Source organism: Orbicella faveolata, unplaced genomic scaffold (genome assembly GCF_042242905.1).
Source record: "Orbicella faveolata isolate gen_17 unplaced genomic scaffold, um_ofav_v1 contig_34, whole genome shotgun sequence".
In the NCBI taxonomy this organism is placed as follows: Eukaryota; Metazoa; Cnidaria; class Anthozoa; order Scleractinia; family Merulinidae; genus Orbicella; species Orbicella faveolata.
In genome coordinates, this window is record NW_028301563.1 from 16,076,038 (window position 1) to 16,103,952 (window position 27,915).

General features: G+C 38.7%; 1 pseudogene across 1 annotated transcript; it reads left to right on the forward strand.

Annotated features, from left to right (window-relative positions):
• The first annotated feature begins 827 nt into the window (after window positions 1-827).
• On the forward strand, window positions 828-27,842 carry LOC110041553 (uncharacterized; annotated as a pseudogene). Its single transcript, XR_016201470.1, has 6 exons — window positions 828-1,015; window positions 1,120-1,186; window positions 19,220-19,279; window positions 20,063-21,131; window positions 22,612-22,666; window positions 23,217-27,842. The product of XR_016201470.1 is annotated as an uncharacterized LOC110041553 (transcript).
• Window positions 27,843-27,915: the final 73 nt, after the last annotated feature.

The window sequence follows — 27,915 nt, forward strand, 5'->3', positions numbered from 1 at the left end:
CGCTAACCGGACTAACGATAGATGATAACAGTTCACATACAAAGAAGATGTAGGGTTTGTTTAGTTTAGATTTCGATCAGGTGATTTTAACTAACAAGAGACACATTGAAAAGAACACTCTATTGTACTTTTCCCGAAAATTGATGCATGTGAAAAACAAAAATCAAACAACTTAAGTTTCTATTTGTCTAATTTTCGTAGTCTGCGTAGCTTGGCGGTTTTTTTAAGTAATTTGAGCGCGCTAAGAAAGCAGCGAAGCCGCGATAACCTACGGCGAGGCCGCAAGGAGCCTGGGAGAGAGACAACTGAGATTCCTCGCGTCTTCGCCGTTCGTTTTCGCGGCTTCGCCGCTTTGTGTGCTCGCGCTCAAATTGCTTAAAAATTGCTTAAACCACCAAGCTACGCAGGCTAAATTTTAGCTGATAAGGTAATATCTTCATGTAATTGATCAGTCAATCCAGCATTGGGCTTACTTCGTTGATTTTTCCCATAAGCGACCACCTCCCGTAAGCGACCACTTTGTCTTGCACCAAGGGTGGTCGCTTTCGAGAGAGTTGACTGTATACTGCGTATCTCTGCACAAGACATCATATAGATACTTCTTCTGGAACAAGGTTTCGCCACATAACCTTTACCGGAAAAACTGCCCTCCGTACATCTCAAACCCCAGTTGTTGTCCAGCGGAGCAGGCATTTTACGGACCTCGTTCATTTATCTCGGGTGCACAGTATGTACGTTGCTCCACAGCTCACAAGTCCTTAGTGTGCCATTCCAGATTGTAGGCGCTGAGGCTTCTGGGACGTTCTTGGGACTGTCCCAGCTCCCCCAGGTCAGATTACTCAGGTTGCTTCGATGTGGAGGTCATTTTCGGTTTGGTGAAATTCCCTCATTTCTGGAAAAATCAAGTTATTTTTGCAGCGAAATTAGTTCCAAAACCATCAGTTGTATTCTTTGTCACAGCAGGAATACGTTTCTTTAGTGTTGCACGACTCACTGATCTCTTAACGTAACTGCGGTAAGATCACTTCCGCTTTTGAATTCATCAGTTGAATGGTGTGAGAATTTTTGATAGTTTCCACAGAGCTTTCGGTATTAATGACGTTTGTTGTCATCTTACAGTTACAAGACTCAGTCCATGAAATTTACAGGCGAGGAGTAAATTTTCATCGATTAATACTCATTTCAGGTAAGCACTGTAGAAAACTTACGACTTTTGATTCTGTAAATCAGGTTTCCAAAGCTGCACCCCACTTGCAGTCCTTTCCAATTCGTTCTTGAGTATGTACGGCTGCATAGTTAGTTCTTAATCAAGGATTATTCAGCCATTTGATAGACTGTTATGTTGTAGTTGTGCTTTACTTCATGATTCCTATCTAGGATTCCGGTCCATTAGTATTTAACGGCCAAAGATTGATCGATCTTTGCTGTACTGTCTGGCTGGTGAAGGGGTTGAGGGGTGGGGAAGAAAACTTTCGAAATCATTGAAAAAGTGCTTGAATGTTTGAATCCACCTGGAAATTAGAAAAGTTATAACTGCAAAGAAAAAGGAGGAGAAGGGTGTCCTTTGATGTCTTGTTTAAGAGTAAGGAATCAGCTAGTGTCAGAAGTAATTTTGCAACGAACAGCAGAACAACTCTGAATGGTCTGCAGGCTACAAAAGTTATTTCAAAACGCAAGCAACAACACAATATTCTGTTCAAGTGACTATAGACAGTGCTCAAATTCGTGCCACTTTCCACCCAGGTGTATTAAAATGGGTACCAGCAAATTTAATGCAGGGGAGTAACCCTGCAATGGACTAGCAGGTAAATTTCCCAGGGTAAATTAGGCATAATTGAGACAATATTTAGTTGAAAACTAAATGCAATTAAATTGCCACTGAGAGGAAGGGGTGGTGAATGGTAAATGCGAGACTTTGCGAGATGACGAGATTAGCGTTTTTCTGTGTGAGCCCGAGACATTTTGATTTCTTTAATTGCGAGACCGAGACTTTAAAGTGTTTTAAATGTGAACTCAAGACGTTCAGCTTCTAAGATGTTGTGAAGTCATTTACTGTAACTTTATAAGAAAAACAATAATAAAATAAACAAATCGGTACTTCGCGACTTTCTTAGCCTCGAAGAAAATCAAGACTGCGAGACAGCTTTGGGGCACAAAATTCAGCTGAGATTGGTCAATTTTGTTTGTAAGGGGTTTTCACCTATTTTCAGCTGGTCTTTTATTGTAGCCGGCAATGACCTTTTGAAATTTGCCTTCAGATGTAAAATTTATTACCGGTGAAACCAATCGAAGTTTTATATTTTTTGTTAGTCTTAGTGGCAAAACAACTAAATAGATGGATGGATATTATAACTATTAAACATTTTGTATTTTGCCAAAGTGAGAAAGTCACAAATGTATGGCTGGTTTGCAGTGTCACGCCATCAAAAATAAAAATCATAACCATGCAATAAATCAAGTCAAGAAGCTGGGATAGGAATGATTGATATATAAACAACCCCGCCAAGATTTAGGTCTGTGCAGTTTTTCATTCTTCCCTTATTCGGAGAAGTGTTTCACTCAAATTTATAGAGCTTTGTATGAAGTCGCCATGTTTGTGGCTGTCGGAGGGACACAAACATGGCGGCAGTAAAGTAACAGAAACATCTGTCATTGAGTTTTGCCATCAAAACGAAAAGTTATTACTCTGGAGCTCTGACACATTGAAATTAATACTTCTTCTAGAGCAAGAACTGTTTAGTTAGCAAAAACTTCAGCAATAACTCATTTTTTGACCTACTTGAGAGCCTTATCAGGCCGCCATTTTAATGTCACACAATGCATAAACCTGAGAATTCAAATGTGCCCTATTTCAAAATGAGGAACCCTGTCGAGCTTAAACGGGGCAAAACGTCAAGTTATTAGAGGGTCTTACATCTGATGAAACTAAAACTTCAGAAGGATTGGTAATTTCTTATTTTGGAAAATGAGATGACGTCACATGAAAAGTGGCAATATGTACACAGTCATGTAAGTAGCTAGGCTCACTTGTGATCACTGGCTGACACGTAAATTTTTTCCTGATTTGTTAAGAATGGTGAAGATTCTCTGTTTGTTTGTTATTTTCACCATTGTCAAGTACGGTAAGTTTGTTCTTAAGATGTCATTTCTTCTAGTGATTTATTCACTTGTGATCACCAGCTGACTCGTGAAATGTTTCATGTGCGTGATTGACCCATTAAAGTGCAATTTGCTGAGATTGGTGAATAGTTTTTGTTTGTGTGCTGATTTTCACTATTGTCGCATTTGAATTCAACAATTTTGTCCTAGGTGTCTTTTTTGCGTTGAATCTTATTCTTGACTGATTGAAAATTCTCAGATGTGTACCTTAAGGGTGTATTCCTTTGGGGTGATCTGGATCAGGAGCAGTGATCCAAGATCTCTCTGGATCATGCTGCATCAAAGAAACTGGAGAATCCACTCTGGTCATAGATTAATCAGTTCCTTTGATGCACCATGATCCAGACAGATCTTGTATCACTGCTCTTGATCCAGATCACTCCAAAGGAATGCACCCTGAAACTCGTCTCAGTTCTTATCACCTGAACTGTTTTATGGTTATGTAATGTTCATAGGTAACAGCCAGAAAGGAGCGAGATATTTATCTTCTCTGGTTTATTGCTGGTGCGTCTGGAGTATTCAAAACTGACTTCAATTTGAACAACATTACAGCGACACTGTCTCACTACATGTATTTCTTTGGTAAAAAATTTGCCACCAAATGTCATCAAAGTGTTGGCCGCTATAATTTTAAACCTGTTAGTTTTTCACTGTTTGATCAATGTGACCATGATAAACCAGAGAAGATGAACATCTCGCTCCTTTCAGGCATTGCTTTTGCCTATGAACATTGTGTGACCATAAAATGTTTAGAGTTCACAAGAATTGAGATGAGTTTAAATCTTTCTTTTTCATTTCAAAGGGTTTGAGTTTTCAGGGTCTGAGTTTTCATGACACCCGTGGGTAAACATTACCTTACGCCATACGTCATACGTGGTTTAACATATTGAAAGCTCGGAGATCTTTTTAAAGAGTTAAGTTTTGATGTTAAGCAGAAGTGCAGGCTGCTACAGATTAAGAAAGAGTATTTGCTTGATAGGTGCTTGAGCTAGTCCACTAATTTAGCCATGCTTGTCGGCTTTTAAATTTACTTTTTGCTGTGAACATTGAAAGTCGCATGTTTCAAATACAAGTTAATATAGTAGCTTTTTGTTTTGCAAAGTACACACTAATGCATGTATGAATAACAGAGGTTTCTTCCTCCAATTAAAGTACATGCATACGCCTGAAATTACACGCAAATGCATATACATGCATGTACATGTAAGTACCAGATCAGTAAATTTTACAGGCATGTAATTACACGCACCTTACATGCAGCTTACACTCACTGTACTCACGAATACTACACGTAGACTACATGCATTTTATGCGCGTGTAGGTACTACAATCTCTTTGACTGGTACTGTACGGGCAAATTTAGTGGATTTCAATTTACACATGCTTTTAAAGTCTCTGTCTCATCATCATTGATTTCTGTTCAATCTTACAAAAAGGGGTTAATAATGATTTCTCCTTCGTTTATTCCAAGTTTTGCTTTTCCTGGAAAGCAAATTGTCCCTTTCTATTTGTGCCTTTTAGAAAGGAAAGCTCGAATGGCAAACAAACATAAGCTTTGAATTGTTTATTAGGGTGATCGATTCACTGCCATTTTGTCAGGTAAACAAACGTGTGGAAAATCTTTCTAGCATGCCAATCTTTCTTGGCCAAAAATTTCAAGGTCCTACACTACAATGTGTTTGTTTCACGATGCTTTCATGTAAAGTCACTTTTAATTAAATTGCTTACTTGTCTTCTAACTCACTGAATACTGTATACATGTATTTATTTTACTTTGCTTTAAATCAAGGACAATGATGATATATGCCAAATTATAATGCAGTGGGAAAAAAAATGAAAGTTTTGACCATTCCCCAGTCTGGGAAGTGAAGATCGTGATTACTACTGATTACATACTCCCCACCTACCAGGGAACCAAAATGGAGTGAATACATTGTATGATATAATTATGAAAAAGTCCCCATGTTACCCCGCCCAGGCCTGGGTTGGGGGGAGGGGGGCATTAACATTGACTGGTGAATTAAATTGTACGTTGAGGAAAGTGTCAGTGACCATTAACTACTTATTAACCAAGAGTGAGGTCTCAGCCTTGTGATATTGACCTCACTATCGCTCAGTTAATACGGCAAGGTCTTGGTTTGAGATTTTCCTGTGAAGACCGAAGGTTCGAGGTTAATGAGTTGCTTGTTGCTTTGGTTTTGCAGACCCACAACTGGCCCATGGGCATTACAGGAGAATAGTGCCCTACAATTTATTAGCCAATCAGAGCACGCATTATATTCATTTGGCTACCAACACATTAACCATACAGTAATAATTTTTAAGGAAGAACGTGACTGTGATTAGCTGAGAACAGGCCAATTTGTTGTTAATTTTATTAATTAATTAATTTTCACTGCAGTGTAAATTCAAACATGTGCAATAGTAATTTTCTCAGTTATGTTACAGCAGTATTAAAATGAGTAATCATATGAAAGCTCAAACAATTAATTAAGGATCTAATTTACAAAATTATTTCAAATCGCACTTACATGTACCTCAAGGCTTGTGCAATTCTGAGAGAATTTCTCAACATCATACTGAAGTGTAAATCCTTATATGTACATGTACTCATATTCATCAATTTACAGACAAACAAAATGTTCTTAAAGAAAAGAAAACTGTATTTAATTTGAGTAGGTAGAAAATATGCAGTTATTTGTCAGCTGTTTTAAATGCTTTGATGACTGGATTACATTAAGAAATGTGCTTAAATAAGAATGGCTAGACCAATTTGTTCCTTGTATACAGGAAGTTTATTGATAATTTTCATAAGACTCAGAGTATAACAATATGTGACCAAAACATGTAGTTAATTTTTCAGGACCTCCAGTGAGTAAGAGCACATTGTAGAGCATTGAGAAGATTTCAAGTCAGCAAAAATGCGATAAGTTGTTTTTTTTTTTATTTTCTCATTGAATGGTTTTCATGACTTATTTTTGAGAGAATCAAATCAGACCTGGTCACTCATGAATGTAGCTTTGGGCACTTTCCATTCATGACAACCAAAAAGAAATTTCCAGAATTTTTGAGTTATTTTTTTGTAAAAAAAAATACCTCTTAGTCGGCGCGTCGGGTATGTTATGGACGGGTCAATGGGTGAGTGAGTGAGTGAGTGAGTGAGTGAGAGATGTATGTATGTCACACCAATCAGATTGGATCTACTATAAACAGCCAATCAAATTTCTTGTTGTAAAGGTAAATGGTATGCGAGAAGATTTGATCCCGATAGAGTTCAGAACGGCCATATTTATTCTTCTATAAAAGAGGAGGAAGTATTCATATATTGGGTTTACTTCGACATTTTCTGTTGGTTAGGCCGAGGATTTTAGTTAAATAAACGAGATGAGCCTTGAGGTTTGAAACAGTTCGTGAGTTAGTAGTATGCAAATGCAACGAGATATTTTTATTTTTAGTTACAAAGGTAATTTGATACTTTTGTTTTTCACAAGGAGTAAATTCAATTAGAGGTCACGAATCGTCGCGTCTAGTTCTTAGGACATGTTTTAGAGGGGACGAGACTTTAGATTTGAAACAGTTCTAACGTTTACAATAGTAAGTCCGAGTAACAATTGCTTTGTTCTTGTTGCATGCAAATATAACGAGACATTTTTGTTTTTTAGTTACAAAGTGTAATTTGACACTCTTGTTTTTCACAAGGGAGTAAATTCAATTAGAGCTGACGAATCGTCACCACTCTTTCCCACGAGACGTTTGCTATCTTTAGTAACAAATGGTAACTTAACACTTTTGTTTTTTATATTGGAGTAAATTCAATTAGAGCTGACAAGTTATCGGCTATTGTTTCCAGGATATTAAACAAAAAAGAAGGTTTCGTTTCTGGACGGTTTTTACGTCTCTGCAGTAGCAGTTTAATAGTTTTATTTGATGACATTCATTTCAGTCCGATATTTTTAAAGGTAAAAAGTATGAAAACTGTTCAAATGTTCTTTGAAGACTGCGTGGCACCAAGTTAAAGTGCATTGAATTAAATCAGACTTTCAACGTGTCAGAGGTTTTTTTTCTCTTTCTTTCTAGTTTCGGTGAAGTTGTGTTGTGTTGTGTTGTGCTGTGTAAAAAGGTAAACTTACGACTTGTATAAAATGCGAAAAAGTCTCTAAATTAACTTGAGTATTTTTGAGCAAAAATTTCTCTTGGGGGTTGGAAGGGTTATGTGATCGGTAAGCGAGGGAGTTATGCATGTGCGCGTGTCACACCAATCACAGTGCGGGTTGTATCAAAGAGCGAATCAAATTGCCTGTTAGAAAATAAGATGGTATCTACATTAATCTGGAAACGTGTCAGATTACTGTCGTTTGTTCAGTCAAACATTTTATGGCTTACTATTTAGCTATCTTACCATGACCGATGTAACATCGCAAACAAAAAAACTTGTCAAATTAACCAAATCATTACTGTACCATGAATGTTTCTATCCCCAAAACTTCACAGAAAAAAAATAACTCTTGCACGCCTTGCGTGCCTATGTTTCCTATTCCTCGCAATGTTGTCCTATTTTCCAGAAATGTCAGGAAATGCTGTTCTATTCTTCCCTGGAAAAGTCTGGAAATACAAACTGGAATTTTTCATCGAATTGAAAGTGTCCTTGAATGTGAACAGCAGCATGCATGCATTAATTTTTTGTAAATTTCAATCTGACAATTACCCTTGTGTGAAATTTATTGTTAATATGTTTCGTCGGAATGTCAGATGAATTTATACCCTCTTTCCACTTTGAACTCCAACAAGATGTACAGTGGAACCCTCTTAATCCTGTCCTTAGTGGACGACAAAATAACAAAGTGACTGATTGGCTGAACTTTTGTGCGGCCATAATAACGCAAGACAGTGTAAATTTAAAACACCAGTGCAAATTACAACAAAGATATCCAAAGTTACTGAAACACACGAAATATAAGTGAGAAACTTCTTTCGGAAATACGTACATGTAAATACAACATGTAAATTTGGTGCACCGAAATTATTTGATACAAAAGAGCATTTTAATTGTTTTGTTTTTACTGGTGTAGTGTAAAGCATTTCTTTCCAAGCATTTCTTTCTCAGTGCCCTTGAAAGTGAACTTGCATTTTGATATAAATGTATTCGTTATTGAAGTGCTGCTGTTTTGTAGGACTATGAAGCGGAATTGGTTGTATAAAATGAAGATTAATGCATCTGTGATAGTCAATAATTAACCACGCAATGCTTGATGTACCTTTCTGCTCATATGTAGGTGACAGTACACGCTAATTTACTAGAAAACACTGACTTCTAAAGCATCAAAATTCGGCATCTGCACTATAAATTAGCTTATTTCTCACTTTTACAATCTAAAAATAAAATTATTTCCAGGGGTGTAAGAAAAAATTGGAATTTCCAGAGAGGTAGGGCGTACAATATCTTGTGGGTCAATTTTGGAAATTCCAGAGGGTTGTTGGGGGGGCGGGGGGGGGGGGGGTCTTATGGAAAATCTCTTCTGTGGGGGGAATGGAACTAGTAACACAAAATTTTCACCAAAGTGAGATTTAAGTCACAAAGTAATGTACAGTAATTATGTACTAGGCAGCCAGAGTCACTTGTGATTACCTAATAGCTGACATGTGAAATGTTTCATGTGCGTGATTGATCTGAAGTGCAATTTGCTGTGACTGGCACGAGTACTTGTTTGTTTGCTGATTTTCTCTATTGTCATGTCCAAACAATAATTTTGTCCTAGGTGTCATTCTCCAGTGATTTATTCTTGACTGATTAAAAGATCTTTTCAGATGTGTACTCTCAAGTTTTAAATTTAAGCAATTTATATTGTATTTAGAGAACTCTAAGTTTGCTCTGTGTTCACCTTAAACTCAGCCATCACCTTGCAGCTTATTGAAGGGTCGAAAAATGTTAACAAAGAGAAGTGCTTTCAACACAGTGCAGATAATGGAAGCAAATTTGTTTCAAGTTTTAAATCTTTATTTGCTTGTCTCTGGAATTAAACTTCCCACAAGATCTGTAGTAATAATTTGTTTGTCAGTACACTTTATTAGGGCTTTTTTTTGTATGAACAAATAACCAACAGCTCACTATTGTGCAGTTCTTGTGGTGGCTTCAGCTGATGCAATGCAGGCTAAGTAATTGTTTAGTTATTTTAGTTTTTTCTTTTCTAATTATTTATTTATTTACTATGATCAATAGTAATATTATTATTACATATCATTTTCATCGTTAACATAGCCTTGAGTTTTTTTATCGTAACAGGCTCAAAATGAACTTTTACGTTCGGGAGCCAGCTGGCGACTAACAGAAAAATTTTGGTCACCAGATCTTAAATTTTGGTCGCCAACTTATTTAATAAATAACTTACACAAGAACACGATTTTATGTTACGTTACTTTGCATGCAAGAAAAGTCACAATTGAAGAGTGAAAACAATTAGAAACAACATGAGTAACATTTAGTTATAAAGCTACCATTGTTCTCAGGTGATATGTCTCTGGTCTGAAGGTGATGGTTGTCTCCATAGTCATTTTAAATGAAGCGAAGCATAACATGTTTTAAGTCCGTGGTTTTCATTGTGAGACAAACACCGGTGCTTGCGTATTTTCCCTTTGCTACTTCTTCGAAATGCCGATGAAGGATTCAAAGTTTGGATTAACCTTTTGGCTGAATCTTCATTCCCTGCACGTAAAAACTCGTAATTCCTTCAACTGATTGGTATCTGGCACCATTTTCACTGCAAATGAAAAGCACATGGTGTTAAAGTGCGCCTGCGATCCCAGTTTTGGAAGAAGCCGCTGAATCAATATGGCGCGCCGTGAGCGCAGTATCGATGTGTTGAAATACATTCAATTTTTTTGATTATCTTGTAATATTCAGACATTATTTTACTGGGGATGGAAAGGTGCTTAAGTTGTTTACTAGCTACCATATCTGATTGATTTCCTAGTATAAAGATTTAAAAACAAAAGTTGTGTCGTGGTTTTCTTTAGTTATCAGACAAAACGTGAGTCGCCAGCTGGTGACCAGTTCTGAAAATTTAGTCGCCAGTGCTCAATTTTTGGTCGCGTTGCAGATCAGTGAGTAACAATTTCGAGCCCTGTGTAATGTCAATTATTAATTTTATGTCATTGAAGCTTGACAGGCTCGTGTTTCCCTTTCAACCTAATTTAATACATTACGGCCAGCTCATTCCAACAAGCCCTTCTAAAAAGATTTAAAAAAAAAAACATTACAAAAGAAGTAAAAATACAAATTTAATAATTTCCAGTAACTTGACCCCATCACTAAGGCAAAATAGCTGTGGTCCCATAAGGACCTCTGATTGTTATTCTAACCTTTTTTAATTAGTGCTTTTAATTACAAATTAGACTATTTGTGACCCTATTTTGGAACTAGTGAGACAATCTCAGATAGTGCAGAGCGCAATTGATAGCTCTGGTACAGTAGTCCCATAAGTACTCACCCCTACTCGGTTCACTTCCGGTTTGTGTCTACCTTGGTAGTCTGCTACGGCTTTTCCCCTTTGCAGTGTGTATGTTTCAAGGTTGTATTTTCATTCAAGGTCCAAACATTACGCACAAATTAATTAACCGCGCGGCCATGGGCCGAGCGCGGTTCTAGGTTTACCCGTGGTTTATTAACCGCGCGGCCATGGGCCGAGCGCGGTTCATGGTTTACCCGTGGTTTTTTTTTTTTTCGACTTCGGTGCGAGCAGACCCAAGCTTCCACTCGGCCAAATTTTGAGTCACGCAGCCTGTGATGTTTACTCGCCAAAAGCTGTTGAAACAATAAATCTCATCTTTCGCGGGAATAAATTAAAAACCCAGCGCTCGTCAAAAATTATATTTTTTTAACCGCGCGGCCATGGGCCGAGCGCGGTTCATGGTTTACCCGTGGTTTTTTTTTTTTCGACTTCGGTGCGAGCAGACCCAAGCTTCCACTCGGCCAAATTTTGAGTCACGCAACCTGTGATGTTTACTCGCCAAAAGCTGTTGAAACAATAAATCTCATCTTTCGCGGGAATAAATTAAAAACCCAGCGCTCGTCAAAAATTATATTTTTTCAGCAGAAATTTAGCTCGGAACATATACATATTTATATTCCTTTGAATCGTCGATGAAATGACCTTTTCCGGATATTTTTTCCTTCGGGGTCAACCGAAACCTCCGATTACAAAATCACGCCGAACCCACATGTTGCAAAAAAATCTCTTCAAAACCCTGACTTCGAAGCGATATAACACTTCAGCGTTAATAGCTACCACACATCGGCAGGCGGTAAATCTATTCCTTAACAATCCAGCTTTATCGTGTTAAAATTTCAGCGAAATCGAACAAAACCAGAATTAATTAGAATTTTTTTGTGACCTCACTTCCCAGACTTGTCCTAACAAAGGAAGCAACGGTCGCCCATAGCAACCGAAAAACACGAATATAACAAAGCCGACGTTTCGGCCAAAAAACTCCACAATTATCGCCTGAGAGTTTAAACTTGAGTGGGAACATCTTTTTCGAACCTTTTTCAACTGATTTAGACGAAAGACTGGCCTCGGCGGGCTACAAAAACGACAAAGAGAAAAAACAGAACAAGACAGCAGAACAAGCCGATAATATTTCATCGCGTGGCTTTCGACACGAAAACGAAAATACAGCTTACTTCTGGATAAATTCAGCCTTAGAAGCCAGCAACCGGTCCCAAATTACTTTATGTATCCTTACAAATGTCCTGATTTCCATCTCCGAAAGATTTTGCCCCAATTGTGAGCAAATAAACATTTCGCCGGCGGCGACCGCCATTACGGTGGCTTGCATACTAAATTAGCTAACTTAACAAAATTCTCCCGAGGGGGGGGGGGGGATACGACAAATTTGGTGAGAATCAAAAGTAACGCCAATTTTCTGTCACGTTTTCAATCTGTGGTCACTGGAGTGACCAAAATCGATACATCGGTCGGGATAGGGTTTTTTTATGACTTGTGTGACTACTTTGCTAGCCCTTTACTCGTGGAAAACACCAATTAAATTTAATCATGATTTTTAAGAAAGAAAGCTGTTGTTAATAGTGTTATTATTGTGTCATTTATATCGTTCATGCCCATACATATCCCGAAGAAAGTTCTAGATTAAGACCATTAAGTCATCGGAGATTTGTCAACGGCTACCACTGATGGTGCAATAATACAGTTTGTGTTGATTAAGTGATGTGATATCTACAGTAAGAAAAGAATCATCAATGACTGCTTTGCAATGTGCACTGCGTTCCGACGGTAGTGCTAAGCGAACAGTTAAATTTTAAAAGCGCGGTTATAAGATCTAACAGATCTTCTTGTTAACCGCGCGGCCATGGGCCGAGCGCGGTTCATGGTTTACCCGTGGTTTTTTTTTTTTCGACTTCTGTGCGAGCAGACCCAAGCTTCCACTCGGCCAAATTTTGAGTCACGCAACCTGTGATGTTTACTCGCCAAAAGCTGTTGAAACATTAATAAATCTCATCTTTCGCGGGAAAAAATTAAAAACCCAGCGCTCGTCAAAAATTATATTTTTTCACCAGAAATTTAGCTCGGAACATATACATATTTATATTCCTTTGAATCGTCGATGAAATGACCTTTTCCGGATATTTTTTCCTTCGGGGTGAACCGAAACCTCCGATTACAAAATCACGCCGAACCCACACGTTGCAAAAAAATCTCTTCAAAACCCTGACTTCGAAGCGATATAACACTTCAGCGTTAATAGCTACCACACATCGGCAGAAGGTAAATCTATTCCTTAACAATCCAGCTTTATCGTGTTAAAATTTCAGCGAAATCGAACAAAACCAGAATTAGTTAGAATTTTTTTGTGACCTGACTCCCCAGACTTGACCTAACAAAGGAAGCAACGGTCGCCCATAGCAACCGAAAAACACGAACATAACAAAGCCGACATTTCAGCCAAAAAACTCCAGAATTATCGCCTGAGAGCTTAAACTTGAATGGGAACATCTTTTTCGAACTTTTTTCAACTCATTTAGACGAAAGACTGGCCTCGGCGGGCTACAAAAAAAAGACCAAGAGAAAAACAGAACAAGACAGCAGAACAAGCCGATAATATTTCATCGCATGGCTTTCGGCACGAAAGCGAAAATACAGCTTACTTCTGGATAAATTCAGCCTTAGAAGCCAGCAACCGGTCCCAAATTACTTTATGTATCCTTACAAATGTCGTGACTTGCATCTCCGAAAGATTTTGCCCCAATTTTGAGCAAATAAACATTTCGTCGACGGTGACCGCCATTAAGGTGGCTTGCATACTAAATTAGCTAAGTTAACAAAATTCTCCCGAGGGGGGGATATGACAAATTTGGTGAGAATCAAACGTAACGCCAATTTTCTGTCACGTTTTCGATCTGTGGTCACTGAAGTGACCAAAATCGATACATCGGTCGGGATAGGGTTTTTTTAGGACTTGTGTGACTACTTTGCTAGCCCTTTACTCGTGGAAAACACCAATCAAATTTAATCATGGCTTTTAAGAAAGAAAGCTGTTGTTAATAGTGTTATTATTGTGTCGTTCATATCGTTAATGCCCATACATATCCCGAAGAAAGTTCTAGATTAAGACCATTACGTCATCGGAGATTTGTCAACGGCTACCACTGATGGTGCAATAATACAGTTTGTGTTGATCAAGTGATGTGATGTCTAGAGTAAGAAAAGAATCATCAATGACTGCTTTGAAATGTGCACTGCGTTCCGACGGTAGTGCTAAGCGAACCGTTTCATTTTTAAAGCGCGGTTATAAGATCTAACAGATCTTCTTGTTATTTTTTTTTTTGTCGGTGACCAGACGCAGACCTCCGCTCGGCCAAATTCCGAGTCACGCAACGTGTGATGTTTTTTTCCGCCAGAAGCTGTTAAAACATTAATACACGGATAATTTTACGGATATTGTTTCCTTTGTTGTGGGTAAAATATATTTTCTTTTGGTTTTATCGAAGCGTTGGATTCAAAGGGATTAATAAATACGCTAAAAAAAGGTATTACGTCAGCCATGGAATGCGTTAACGTTGCAGCTTTCACTTTCGCTACGTGACTAATAAGATCGTGTTTACTTTGGAAGTTTATTTCGCCAGAAGCGACGGTCATTAATTTATTTACAAGTTTGCGAGTATTTCTTGTGGTTTTAGGCAAATGAAGTAAATTCTTTGGCTCTTTCATCGCAGCGAGTTCATAGATCGGAAGGAAAATGAAATATTTGCAAGCCAAGCAAAGAACGTGTCAGGACATGCAATGATTACGTCATTGGTAGGGAAATAACCACCGTACTAAAGATAGCCGTCGATAACGCAATTCTTGAATTGTGTGACTCGTGTGACTTCTTTGCTAGCCCTTTACTCAAGGAAAATATTAAATTTAAACTTGACTTTTAAGAAAGAAAGCTGTTGTTAATAGTGTTCGTATCTTCATGCCCATACATATCCCAAAGAAAGTTCCAGATTAACACTATTACGTCATCGGAGATTTCGCAACGGCTACGACTGATGGTGCAATAGTACAGTCTGTGTTGATCAAGTGATGTGATGTCTACAGTAATCAATGAATCATCAAGGATTACTTTCGAATGTACACTGCGTTGCAACTGTAGTGCTAAGAAAATAGTTAAATTTTAAAAGCGCGGTTTTAAGATCTAACAGATCTTCTTGTTACTACTGGTGCTTTAAGTTGATTTTCGTTCATTTTAAATTCAACAATACGCTGAAGCAGCAAACGTGACAATTTAGCTCTTCACGCCAACTTTGTAACTTGATACTTTTGTTTTCCTCGCAAAGCCATGTAATATGAAACCCTTGTTTTCTCCAAAACATACGGAAGATGTCCTTGTTTTTTGGAGATAAATGAAAGAAAGTTAAATATCTGATGTAGTGATGAAGAAACGGAACAGAGACGATGTTTTACTAAAAATGCAAATTTTTACCGATGAACAAGAACTAATTTAATTATCAGATAGTCACGAAATACCACTTTCTTTTTCTGTTGCCACCTTTGTTGTTAACAATAAAACAATTCAAAATTAACACACAACGATATTGATGGCTGAGAAGCTTTTCAACGAAAAGTATTGAAGATAAACAGTGCTACTTGGCCGATATGAATGAGTCTCCTCAAAGACTGATTAAATTAATTTGCGCTTTCATTAGGTGCCACGGCGTCTGCAGCAATATTTGAGCATTTTCCTGGTTTCTTTTGTTACAAATTCACAATTTGCGGAGTATTAACGCCACTAACTTGAGAACTTTTTGGTCTCTCTTACAGACACAATTAAGGCAAGAAATAAACAAGTCGCTGAGGAGAAGCAATATATTTGAACTCTGACAAGCACACTATTGTAGATTGAAAACAGCAGATGATATCTGTTGAACCGACCTGTTTGTAATTCTAAAAGCTACGCAGCCACAGTAACGTTTCACTTTTGCAATAAAAAGGGACAACTGGCGCTACCTGAAAAATAACTGCCGTCCTTGGTCGCATGACACGATATATAAAATACTGCGCGTAAAGATAGTGTATAACACTAACAATGCTAGAACGCATGCGTCTTACATGTTGAGCTCTACCATAAGGAAAACCACTCAACATTTGTGCGTGATTCCGTATGCAATGTATCCTTCACCTAATATAGAAGCCACGAACCCTAACTAATCTACGCATGCGTTTAGGGCAAATTAGTTTTGTTCTAAGGAGAATGGTACCACAAGGAGAGCAAGGGGTTACCTGAAACAAATATATAGCTTTGCGATGTTCAAAGTTAAGCGACGGCGATGAAATGTGTTTTACGTAGAGTACACATGTACCTTTCCCACCCTACTCCCATTACTTCCTTGCCTCTAGACTAATTAATTAATTGAAATTAATTAATTAAACAAACATTAAAGTTTACACCTTAGCGCCTTAGTTCCTTAGCGGCAGGCAACCCCCATAACCATCCCAATAGTGCACTCTGCACTAAAAAGTGGTAAAAGGTGAAAAGAGAAAAACGCGTTTATTCACGTTTCAGACCAAAACGCGTTTAAACACCGTTTAAACGGGCTAAAAAAACGTTTAAACCCGTTTACAAAATGTTTTAACGCGTTTTTCCTTAGGCGAATGTTTTCTTTAAATGAGCGTTTAAACGCAATAATTTATTTAACAGTAAAGCTGTTGTGACAGATTATTCAGCATTATCGTTCCCACGCCTTTTGAAATCATGGCGTTATTAGAATTATTATGCCAAGCTGGTTTACTGGATGGTATGTAAAACTTATTTTCGCCATCATTCTCAGTCAAAGTGGAAATTTACTGTTTTGGTGAAAATACAAAATAATGATATGAACGCTTCTTAATATCGTACTAAAAATGTAGTGTAAGTTATGGTCTATACAGTGAGCCAAATGCACGAGTCTTCAGCGACAATACACAATACACTTTACATTACCATTTCCGAGAATACGCCAACGTAACTTCATGCAATTTACGAAAAGAAATGTGTTGCTAATTTTCTTGTCGAAAATATTTGCACGTAGGTACAATCTGCTACAATTGTGCAACACGCGGGAATGAGTGTGACTTTCACTTTGCGATATCACAGGGAACCTTTGTGCTTTAATTAGCCTGTTCATATTTATGGCATAAAACTAAGTGATTTACCTGTGTGTTTGTGTCTTTCTTTGGTTGTCTTGTGAAGTATTTGCATCACGCGGAGACGGCCGTTTCTCCATGTGATCGATTCAATTCATGCACGGCGACAGATGAGTGTCTCGAGTTTCAAGTATTAACTACATTTCAATTTTCTCCCCTGTCAAACAGAGGGCCGAAACTGTAATTCACAGCATAATGCTTGTAATGCAAAGGAGAACCACAGTTTTTTCTATTTGAAAGAAGTTTACTATTTCATGCAGCGTTGCAAGCTGTCAGCACACGAAAACAAAACAAACTCTGTATCCATCAAGGCTGATTTGGATCGGCTAACCGTGTTGCCTTGCATTGCTGTCTCTCAGTTACTATGTTGTTCTGTTGCTCCAAGCAAACTCAACAGATTGAATAATTGGTCATATTAATCGACTACCCAATAAAATTTGCCTGCTCCCACGGTTAATATCTCACATAAAAAGAATGTGTCTTCGCGTTTGCGAGCGGCATGAAATAAACAAAAAAATCGCCAATTGTTTCGGCACGGTCATCGAAGACGGTTGTAAACAGGGAGTTTAGATCACGTTTCACGAAAATTAGAAAGTTCCTTTCACAATTCGTGGGAAATAAAAATACGCATTTCATGCACCACGAAAAAGTTTCTCCTACATTCACAAAATTATTCTCGCTTAAGCTTCCTACAGAAGATGTAATAAAAGCCGGGATTAATTCAATTATCGCCCCCAATTCTCCTTGTCCATTCTTTTTTGTTCAGTTGCCAATAGCTTTTGCTCAAAAATGTGCAGTTTTAGGTGGTTGCATTCCGCAAAAGAATTGTGGAAAACTTCGGCGTGAATTGAGAAACTTGCATATTCCCCTCGAAAAATGGGCGATTGTTGAGACAGAAATCGGGTTCGTGATCGTTCGCACGCACTCTCGAACTAGTACGTTCGCGTCAAATTACAGTGCACATGTACATGTACGCGACGAAGGCGAAGTCTGCCCGTTACAAATGTTTGCTGCATATATACATATATACCTCTCTTTTTGGATAACTGAGATAAAAAGGACTCATCTTAAGTGGTATGTTTACTAAATAGAATCAAGGAATTTACAACCTTAGCCTAAAACACGTTTGTTATTGCTTATCTCTTTCTTTAGCTTTTCCTTCATTTAAAAATCCTGACGAGAATGAGCTTGTAATGTCTCTTTCAATTGCAACCAACGTCTCGAATGCAGATCAAATTTGTCCAACACAAACACGAACCATATATAGTTGCAAATCTTTTCACTTTCTTCCAGCCACAATCGAGGAAAATTTAATTTAATCGGAAACATCGCTCGTCACAATCAAACACAACAATACCGCTAATTTATGAGCAAATTTCATTCGAAAAAAGCTTCGTAAACTAACCACAATATAATTATCGGAGTATTAAACAGAGAAAATTTTGCACTGGTGTTTAAACGCGCAGAAAGAGTGTTTAAACGCGCAGAAATAGTGTTTAAACATGTATCCAAAGCGTTTAAATGGGTTTAAACACTTTCGTTTTAAGGCGTTTAAACGCCATTTTGACAATTCACCTTTAACCACCTTTTCCAAAATAGGGTCACATTTACAGTACTGTTTTTGTACCTTATTTTACCTCAATTTTAAAGTAATGTGCCAGTACATTGTGTCAAGAAATAACACAATGCTTATGTACACTCAGGTGACATTTACTTAATACTATAATAATTTTAAAATCAAGATTGAATGTTAACCCATTGACTCCCGGAGCTTTTTGCCAAAAACACATTTTTTGGACTGGAGATTTTCAGACTGGATATCGACCAAATTAGTTCCAGTCTACTCACAAAGGCATTTTGACAGCATGCCTTTCTTTTCTCGAGCATCGCGCTATATGACAATTTTGCTTGGGCATGCACCTAGGCCTTTGGTTTCTTCTTTTAAACTTTTTTTTGGCCTTTCCTTTTTTCTCCTTTTCTCATTTTTTTCTTTCAGTGATTGACCTTCTACTGGGCTTGCCTCCAGTTCAAAAAATTCTGAGAGTACCATTGAGACGGGTAATTTTAGCATGACGTAGCCATGTGTAGTCACAGGAAATTTTGTTCTGAGTTTTTCACTCAAATTTCTGAGCATTTCGTGCATATTTCAGGCTCCATTGATCCAATCACTCTAATCTGGGTATCATTGGAAAGATCTTTTCCTCCTGCAGAACTTGAGTATAGATGATGCCAATTTTGGTCAAAGGTGATGACATCAGAAGTGGAACAAAGGCCAATGCTCATCACGGCCAGTTATGGGCGGCACAAGAGTCAATGGGTTAATGTTATTAAAATTCTATTGAATCTTCTAATCATGAGTGTTGTTATGGTTTCATGTGCAGGTCCAAGATGTCAAACTACATGTAGGATGCGAGTTAATGTTTACTTTTAACAACATTCAGGTACATTGTAAGTTAATTGTTAATGAAACAGGCTACTGGCTGACTCTATGTTTCAAAGATTACTGCTAGCTCCTGCTTATAAAATCAAGGTTTCTTTTCAATTATTATTTTATATTTGAAAAATAACTGCTATGAGTAATGACTACATTAAGTGTTTTGTTTTTAAGCAACTTTTGTGATGATGATTGGGTAATACTGGTATACCAAAGAATGTTGGATTACCAGTGCTGGAAATTATAGCGGGGCTCTGGACGGCAGCCCCAAAGGCCGCCAAGCAGAGCACAAAGGTTGACCAGTATCACGTGACCATATCGCGTGCTCAGGTTTAGAGCTCACTGAGGTCATGTGTTTTTTAAAGTTGACCACTGACCAAGTACTGGCTTTTGATAGGATTGTGGGCTCATGTCAGGTTAATTTGTTGTAATCAGGCTAACGATCAGGGCCAGGTTGTTTGGAAGCCAGTTAAGGCTAACCCGGGATTAAAAGTTAACCGTTCTTGCATGCCAATGTTTTTCACTGCTTTCGGGTCATGGGCTGTGGGTGTACTTTGAGTTTATTCAAACTCAGAACAGATGGCCAAACAATAGAAAAAAGCAAACCTCACAAAAACTCAACAACTGTACAAAAGTCAAATCAAAATTCTTGCTTATCCTGTGTTAGCTTAATCAGGCTTTAAATAACCCGGCCCTGGAGCTCCACTTTTAGGCTTGGCTAAATCTATAAATGAAGTTTTATTTTATAGCAGCTAGAACATGTGCCCTTTCAAATCTCTGTTTTGACTAGGTTAATCCGGAGGAAAGGTAAAAAGATCTCGGCCCCTGACAGATGGCAAGAGTTTTTGTTCCCTCTCCTGCCCTGATTTCTGTGCTTGTTTAGCTATCACCTCGTATCCAATGCAGGCACTTGGAATAATATTGTCAAGTATAGTTATTAGATAATACTTGCTTGTGCTACCTTTCTGATACAATTCAATGCCATGTACATGTGTATGAGGTCAATTTGGTGGAGTCCTGTATTTTGGTGAGACACGGCCCAAATATATACCCTTGGTGAGACCAAACAAGCCTGATGTGCTGTTGAAATCTTTTGGTTATTGATTTAAAGTAAGGTAAAATACAATGAATATATAGTTGGACCCTGCTAATTTGAAGTTGGTTATCTCAAAATCCCTGTTATTTCGAACTCAAAATAAACCATTTCCCAAGCCCCTTAGAGTTGCGATTTGCCCTCTAGTCATTTACTGTTAGCTATTTTCAAACTCCCGCAGTTTCAAACTATTTTTTGTTTCCCTGAGAGTTCGAAATTGCGGGGTTGAACTCACTGTACTTTGGTTTTTACTGTACCCAAACTTAGCCAAAAAGCCGGCTGTGTCACAGGCCAGTGTGAATTATTAGGACAAGTCTTCAGATTGGCGTATGGTAATGCAACATACTTATGTATGCATGGGCACCCATGAATAGATATACTAGTAAAGTACAGAAAATGCATTTTGTCATGACTTGTAGCAGTCCTGTAGGCTACCTTGTGAGTAAGTTTTAGGGGTAGATCCAAGACGTCCAGGGAAGAACTTGACAGACTTATGAATATTTGTGCTTGAAGAATCTCAATGTCCCTGGGGTAAAATGTATCCTGGGAGCTACTCTTGGGGACATTTAATCCCCATGTAGCTACTCAGTGTATGTTTTATAACAAATACTCAAAGTTTATAATTATAATACTACTACTCCAGGGTAATCTGATTCAGTGTGAGCACACTAAAATGTGTTAATATTTTGAATTTTCAGCATCTGTAGTAAGTCAAACTGCATTCACAGATTTCGGAAGACTTTCAAGTTTCTTAACTATACTTTAGGTAAGTTTTTGTCAACAAGACTAATTTTTCGCCAGTGTTTAAATTAGGAAACAAACTTCTGTTACTTACCACTGGCAATTTCTCCCTGAGTGTTAATGTAAGCAGTTGGGGCTGGCTATATACATATTTGGGGTGAATTCACCTGGGTTACAGTAATGTACACTACCTACTGATCATTTTATCCACATAATTTTATTAAGGCCTTAAAGGAGAAGGTCACTCCAAAAACCTTACTTTTTTTGTCTTCACCTACAGCAAGTTAACATTCAGCTTTTCCACTCACCTAAGTTTCAGCCTGTGAAGTGCCCCTATCCTGAAGAAATTTGTCTCGAAAGAAGCGACTTCAGAGGCCGCCATTTTAAACTGTCATGGCAGCCAGGCCATGTTTTTGTGACGTCATTCCGTCCTACCCAAAATTGGCAAGAAGGAGAAAAACCTGCAACTGACTTGGCATTCTTCACAAAGTCAGCAAAATCTATTTTTTCCGTAGCGATTATCCACTTCGCTATCTTCAACACTATCATTTCAGAGTTTGGAGCATGTTTGGCTCAAAAATAATAATATGGCTCAAAAGTAGCCATAACTCAGGGTGATAGTTAAAAGGCTCTTCGGAAGCCATTTGGACAAAATCTCTTGGACAGAGTGATGTCACGAAAACACGGCCTGGCTGCTGCTCAGCGCTATCATTTCAGAGTTTGGAGCATATTTGGCTCAAAAATAATGATATGGCTCAAGAGCAGCCATAACTCAGGGTGATAGTTAAAAGGCTCTTCGGAAGCCATTTGGACAAAATCTCTTGGATGGAATGATGTCACGAAAGTACGGTCTGGATGCTGAGTACTGTTCAAAATGGAGGCAACGATGTTCGAATTTTGGGCTTTTTTAAGACGAATTTCATAAGGAAAACTTCACTTTAGAGGCTGAAACTTTGGTGAATGGCTAAACTTAGTGCAAGGTTTTTGTTAGCATTGACAAAAAATATACGTTTTTTGGAGTGACCTTCTCCTATAAAGTTTATCACACTGAGATGATTTGCAACTTGGTTGGGTAACCAAGGGTCACACTCTGAAATGTTTATCTGGATTATTTTTAGAACCTGACCAATAAGTTAAACTGCCTTTGCATATTTTTGGAATCAAAGTTTCTAATAACTTTTAAAGTAAGTTTCAACAGGAATTTTTGTGCAATATTTTTTTCTTATTTATAATTCTAGATTATCTTCTTTGTTTAGCCTTGTTATAAAAAAGTGCATTAACCTTGTGTTACCAAGTTGCTATCAGTATGGTAATATCTTTTTTAAAACAAACCATTTGAAAGTAGTGATCATACAATGCAATAGTATGGGAAAACTCAAAGCTTTTCTTATCGTGTGCTAATAGGAGTTGGTGCATGCAGGTCCATCATTTTTTTTTTTTTTTGGTAATGGTATTTACACATTTTAACTTATAAGTATAAATGAATATGACATCTTTGATTTCAGAAGCTGCGGAGAGGGACAATAAACTATTCTTAGTTGGCTTTCTTGAGGGAAAATGGTAAGGTGTCTGGAATTATGGAATTGTGTTGTCTCAGTGCAACAATAAAAAGCATGAACCAACCAAAAATAAAGTCAAGACTAAATTCTTCGCTGTGTGTTGCCGGGTAACAAGCTGTATAGGAGATTGTATTATGTACGTCACACATTTAACAATCTAGAAAGAGATTCTGAGGAAGAGAAATGAACTATATTTGAATGAACGGTTAAATTTAAATTTGTCCAGGTCGCTAAACCTGTGTGTTAGAATTCAGTCCCAACCTCACGTGACAGCTTTCAGAGAGCTAAGAAATGCGCCTGTGATTTTGTGATTAATTATTTGATTATGTAAGAATAGTTAATTCTTTGGGTAATAATTACATTGATGTGAATTCTATGAGTTGTGTGAGACATGAAAATCAATCATAAGGCACATTTACTTTTAATAAATATATAATAAATTGTTAATTACGTTTTGGCAATGGTATTTACTTGTACCAATGAGAGGCTTACGTTGCAACTATGATACGAAAACGAAAATAAAAGCGCTTTTTTACATGTCCTTGACACAGGTACAGTCAAGGAACTTCATGTAAGCCTCACTACAGTGTATCTGGATAACCATGGCCGCTTCTGCACCTTCACCCCTGGCCAGCTCTGTAGAGAAGACAAATGGAGCCAGGCTGAGCAGACTTCTTATTGATGGTGGAACAACGGTGCTAAGGAATGTCTTTGATAGATATCATCCTCCTGCAAACTTGGCTGCTGGTGTTAATGCAAACTATCACACTTTGAACACTCTTAAAACGAGAAGAGTTTTACATAAACCTCAGTGGGATCTACTGTTCCCACCCAGTGGAGCCACCCCAGACTCCAAAACATTTGACATTACTCTTCTGTTCCTTCTTCTGACCAACATTTGTGGATTATCCCCTCCCCTCTCCGGGTGGCACAAACCACCACCTTCAAGTGACACCTCTCTTGAGGCTTATCTTACTCGTATCAAGCTGTATCGTAATGAGCTGTATGGTCACGTGACATCCACGGGCGTGCAAACATCTGTGTTTAACGTCAAATGGCAGGAAATAAGTGTTGTTCTTGTTGCTCTTGGGTTGAATCCGGTTGAGGTGGCCAGATTAAAGTCAGCGCCTTGCGAGGAAGATTATATCAACGCTGTGATCGAGTGGGTTAAAAGTGACGAGGAGATAAAGTCACAGCTGAGAGAAATACGCAAGAGCCAACAAGAAGCACGCCAGATGCAAGAGGAAGACCACAAAACTCTTCAAGGTACACACGATGCAGTTGAAGATACACATGAGGTCGTAACGGAAGTTAAGGAATTTTTGAAAACCCAACAAGAAACTGTTGAGATTGTACGTCGGACCCAAGTAGAAGATCATGAAACAGTTCAGGATAACAAGTCAAAACTGGATAAAGTACACCAGACGCAAACCAAAACTCAAGAAACTGCTGAAAAACTACGCCAGACCCAACTAGAAGACCGTAAAACACTTCAAGAATTACATCAGACCCAGACAAAAACACAGCAAGTTGTTCAGGATGTAGTGAAGACCTAAGAGGAACATTTCGAAACTTTGCAAGCGGTTAAACAAGCTGTTGACAGCTTGAAAGATGGAAGAGATGCAGGGGCAGAAGACCAAGTCCTACAGAACCTTGCCAAGTCAGAGTTCAAAGGAGATATTGAGTATCTTGTAGGACGATATCAACAAGGCACTCGTGAGTGGGTGTTTAACGAAGTTGAAAACTGGTTAGACGACAGGAATTCTAAAAACCGTGTGATGGTAATCAGTTCAAATGCAGGCATGGGGAAGTCGGTCATCTCTGCTGTTCTCTGCGAAAGAATGCAAGAAGCTGACAGACTGGCAGGGAGCCACTTTTGTCAACATAACAATGCTCGTTACCGAAATCCTCAGTTGATGCTTCAGTCCTTGGCCTGTCACTTGTGCCAAGCCTTGCCAGAATACAAACAAGCTCTTGTGAAACAGCTGTCAAGGAATCTGGGTAAAGATCTCAACAACATGGGTGTGGAAGAATTGTTTGCGCTGCTTTTTAAAGAGCCTCTTAGCACTGTAGCTGACCCTGAAAGAAACATGCTCATGGTGATAGATGCTTTAGACGAAAGTGATTACCAAGAACGCAATGAGCTACTTGATGTTCTTGCAAACCATCTTTCCAAACTTCCACGTTGGATCCGATTCCTTTGTACGACCCGACCAGAGAGGAACATTTCAGACGCTTTAAAACATTTGAAGCCATTTCAACTGGAATCGAATGATGATAAGAATATGGAAGACATCAAGCGTTTCATTGAAAACGAGACACAATATCTAATCAAACCAGAAAAAAGAGGCCCCATTGTTGAAAAGCTCCTCGAAAAGTCTGAAGGGCTTATGCTGTACGCCTATTTCCTTGTTTTATATATTAAAGAGAATAAATCAGTTCTGGACCAGGAAGATCTTGATGATAGCTTGCCATTAGCAATTTCTTCAGCCTACCATTCTTATTTCAAACGACTAGAGAACGAACTTAAGAAGGAACTAGGCGTCAACGAAGAGAATTTTCTGAACCTTCTTTCTGCTGTTATCGCCTCCAGGGAGCCCATCCCAATTGACTTTGTCTCTAAACTATTGGGCCGCAATGCCAGCTCACCACTTGCAAGGCGCAAAGTACTTAACGCTATTAGGCGTGTGTCGTCACTTCTTCCTATTCGTGATGGCTGTCTCCATGTTATTCACAAGTCGGTTAAAGACTGGTTGACAGACACATCCTGTTACGGAGAGCATGACTTCACCATGGATGAGAAGGAAGGCCACCGTATACTTGCAAGCCTCTGTGCCGATGAACTTGATCATCTGAAGGAGAAAGGTGTAACTGATGCACAGTTTAGCGCCACAGAGAAGTATGCGCTACATCATGGTGTACGACACATGTTACAGTTAGACGAGAGTATGAAATCACGGAGCCTGGAGGAATGTGTACAAACATACGTGACTGACTTGGAGCTTTTGTATGTAAAGCTGTGTCTAGACCGTTCAACAGCAGCGGAAGAAATGTTATGGCTTCAAAGTCAGGAACTTTCTGGAACTCTGTCGGCAAACAGCAAAGATTTACTGAACATCTTGATGCTCCTTTTAAGAAAGCACTTAAGCAGTTTTACATATCATCCTCATCTAGTTTTTCAAGCCTTGCTGAATGAGGGAGGGCCAGTCTTATCTCCTATGGCATCAAACATGTTACAGAAGAAATACCCTGAAATACCTTACATGGAATTTGTGAACAAGCAAATGCGGCAGGGAGGTGTTCTAGCCCGTTTTCAATGTTCATCTAGTGTGGCTTGTTTTGATGTTTCACCACAGTTAGACTACATGGTGTGTGAATGTAGCGACGGAACGATTCAGTTGTGGTCAATCCATACTGGTAAGCTACTATGGACACGTCCTGTGATGGTAAAGAAACGTTTCTTCAGCAATTTCAGAGTAAGCAGAGGATCACCATTCTTTTCATTTTACCGCTCAGTAGTTTTCCATCCTACCGAGGAAGTGGTCCTACCAGGAGTCCTTAGCCATGCCTATGGTTTCAACGGAGATCTGAAACCCCTTCTTCCCGAAAGCCATTGCAGTTTCAATGTTTGCTCGATTTCAGGAGACAAGAACACAATGTTAACTGATTGCCCTCACAATTCTAAATGCATCATTTTGTGGAGTCTGAAGAATGGTTCAGAAATTACTCGTATCACCGGAGATGAAGATGTTTTGTCTTTCGCATGGACGCGAAATGGAAAGCTGCTGGCAATTTCTCATTTGAGTGGTCGTATTGCTATCGTTCATGTGGTGGATGGTTTTAGAACACTGGGACAAACCGATCAACCAAACGTATGTGGCATGATTAAGTTTTCGTCTGACTGTCGATCTCTTTTATGTTACCGGTCATCACTGTTTGACTTCGAGAGCTTCCGTTTGAATATCAATATCACCGAACAACTCCTCTGTCGGGTGGATGATCCTGAAGAACTCTATGTACCCTGGGAATTTGAATCACGTAGCGAGGGTGGATTTTTGTTTGGAGATCCCTTATTGTCACGGTTTGTACTTGAAAACGTGCGTAGTGGACTCTTTGCAGAGATGAAGTTTGGTTTCGTGCTTAATAAGCATACTGTATTGAGGAGTGATGATGATCGCGTAGAAATGTTGAATACTAATGAACAACAGGAAGATGAGAAAGAAGCTGCACATACCATGGTTAAACAAATTGTGTTTTCCTTGAGTGGTGAGACCATTTATGTTGTCAGTCGCGATGATGACTTGATAAGAACAACCACAGTAGCGGCTTGGAATGTTTCAAATACTGAGCTGATTGCAAGAACCATAGTTGACGTTGTAAGTTTTCCACGCAATTGTATTTTAGCTGTGAAAGGTGGTGTTTTAATAATCGAAAGAATGGGTACTCTGCAAATGTGGAATTTTGAATCGTCCAGGTGCGTCCGACGTTGGACCAACATAGGCAGTGTGACAGACGTGATTCCTATATCTGAAGAAAGAGTGGCATGTACGACGGAAGAGAATGTGGTGATCATCCTTGATACTACTAGCGGAGAGATCTTGTTGACTATGCAGATTGATCGCACCTCAAATTTGCTTGCATGCAGCAGCAAATTTCAAATTTTAACCAGGGGCGAGGATGGCTTAGTTCGTTTGTCGGATCGCGCAACCATCCTCTGGGGAAAGCAACTGCTTCATGACGATGATATTTGTGGATTGTTTTCTCCTGCGGAAACGTTTGTCATCATTTACTCGAAATTGTTTTTTAATCCTGTAATGTACTTCCTTGATGCAGTTTCAGGAGAAACACTTCACGTTTTAGGTAGTGGAAGTCGTCGGCGGTCATTCTGTGCTTGTGAATTTGTCAGTGACGAGGAGTGTGTTGTCATCTCCAAAGCTTCCTCAGAACAGTGTCGTGCTAAGCTGTTTAACGTCAAGTCAGGTGACCTGCTGAGTAACCTCCCGTTGAGTGACTTGCTGCCGATTACCTCGTGGAATGGACCCGTGAATTCCTTAGCAGCCTCACCATGTAAGCGTCTCGTCGCCATTTATCCAATTGACTCTAAACACGGATACGAAGTTATCCAGGTTCGATTGCCTGGAAATGAAGACAACCGTGACAGGAAAAGCAAAAGGTAAGCTATTAGCGATAAAAGTCGGACTATCATGAAATAAGTGTTATTGATAGTAGCGCTTTATAAATGAGGAGAAA